The sequence below is a fragment of the Myotis brandtii genome, unplaced genomic scaffold (assembly GCF_000412655.1).
Source record: "Myotis brandtii unplaced genomic scaffold, ASM41265v1 scaffold165, whole genome shotgun sequence".
Lineage (NCBI taxonomy): Eukaryota > Metazoa > Chordata > Mammalia > Chiroptera > Vespertilionidae > Myotis > Myotis brandtii.
In genome coordinates, this window is record NW_005356042.1 from 752,619 (window position 1) to 754,538 (window position 1,920).

Here is a 1,920-nt window from a genome sequence, read left to right on the forward strand (position 1 = left end):
CGGTGTCGCGGGGCCTCCCGGACGCGTCAGCTGAATGAAGGTGGAAGGGGCGTGGGAAAGCGGTGGAGCCCGCTGCCTTCTGCGTCCTCCCTCTCACTACTGGCTGTTCCCTAAAGTCAAAAAGTCCTAATGGCTCACTTGATTTTCTTGACAAAATGGGACTTGCATCCTAGGCGGATGAGAACTAGGCAAGGAGATGCCAAACTTACTGCTCTTTGACTTCAGAAACAGGGTATCTCGGGTCCGAGTGAGGGACAGAGGGCAGATGGCATGACCCTGTATGGTCCTGCAGGCTTTCTTCCAGGTTCGTTTGTCTGGCCCACTCCATGACATCTGTGCTGGGGCCGCCGCGGCTGACAGCCTCAGACTCCATGCTCGGAGCTCAGCGTTTAGTGGAGGAGCAGATGCTTCACCAGGTAGGGACGGTAGAAAATAAGCAGGAGGGGTGGGTCAGTGTGGGATGCTGGGAGCGTGAGAGGCCTGTGGGGTGCCCCAGGAAGCACAGGACACTAGGGCTGGAGTTCTGGAGAGCCTGAGAAGGCTAAAAGGCCAATTCCAATGTAACTCTGATATTTGGGGGGCGGGGAGGGGGGCTAGCAATCTGAATCTGTGCCAGCAAGCCCAGTGTACATTCTTGATAACCTATAATTAAGTCACTGCCCCTTTCCCAGAATTTGGTCTCGCAAGACCTGAGGCCATAAACCATGACACAGCCTCCAGAGGGGGGTTATTAGCACTGGCGCCAGGCCAGCCCCTTAGATATGATCTCAAGACCCCCATCCCAACCCACGGGAATTTTTGCAAAGCCCAAGAAAAGTCCGGAACTCCCATCCCACATTTGGGGGACAAAGAAACCAAAAGGGGATAAAAGAGGGGCTTTCACCATATTGGTTTGCTCAGAATTTGAGAGGCAACCTCCTGTGAGTCCACTGGGTAATAAAGCTGTGTAACTCATTTCTCTAAGCGTTGCTTGGTTTTTCTCCGGTCTTCTAAATTACAACAAACCCACTCAGCCTCAAGAGAGCCCTGAAAAATGGCAACATTAGGGACCTTTCATTCAACATGATTGCCTAGGTCACCACTCTGTCCTCTGTCCAGTACAGAACCGGACTGATAAATATTTGTTTGGGGCGGGGGAGGGAAATGAGTGTGGTGGGAGAGGTGGTGAGATGACACTAAAGCTGGGAACTCAGGGAGGAGAGTGGAGCAGAATGAGGAGCAAGGAAAGTGCTGGTACAGTAGGACTGTGGAGCAGAAAGGAGACTGAGTGGATGGGGTTGATTGGCTGTTGGGGCTTGGGATGGACATCCAGCATGAGGTCCGGGACTCTGGGCTAGGGATTAGGTGGAACAGACCTTGAAATGCGGAAGTGAAGGAAGGGGAAGTACTGACAACAATGTGGAACTCTATCTCTATGAGGAGCCAAGGAGAGACATCCAAGGTCTGGGGAGTCTCTGGCCCAGGGACAAGGGGACCTTGGGATCACCATTGAGATAGGACAGTGGTCGGCAAACTGTGGCTCGTGAGCCACATGTGGCTCTTTGGCTTGAGTGTGGCTCTTCCACAAAATACCGACTTCTGTGCATGGGCTACGAAGTTTCAATAGCACTGTACGTGTGCGCCTGCACGTGGTATTTTGTGGAAGAGCCACACTCATGGGGCCAAAGAGCCGCATGTGGCTTGCGAGCCGCAGTTTGCTGACCACTGCGATAGGAGATTTGGGGAAGAAGCTGAGTCAAGCTTCAAATGTTTCATAAGGGCTGAGAAGCAGAAGAGGGTGCCAGGGGCTGATGTAATCCAGGTGGGCTTCCTGGAAGAAAGATTAGCAGTTGCTACTCCATGATGCTTGATTTCTCAACAGTTGTCATTTCTCTCAAATATCTCCCCTCTTCCACTTTGTGGGCTGTTTTTCTATTTTAA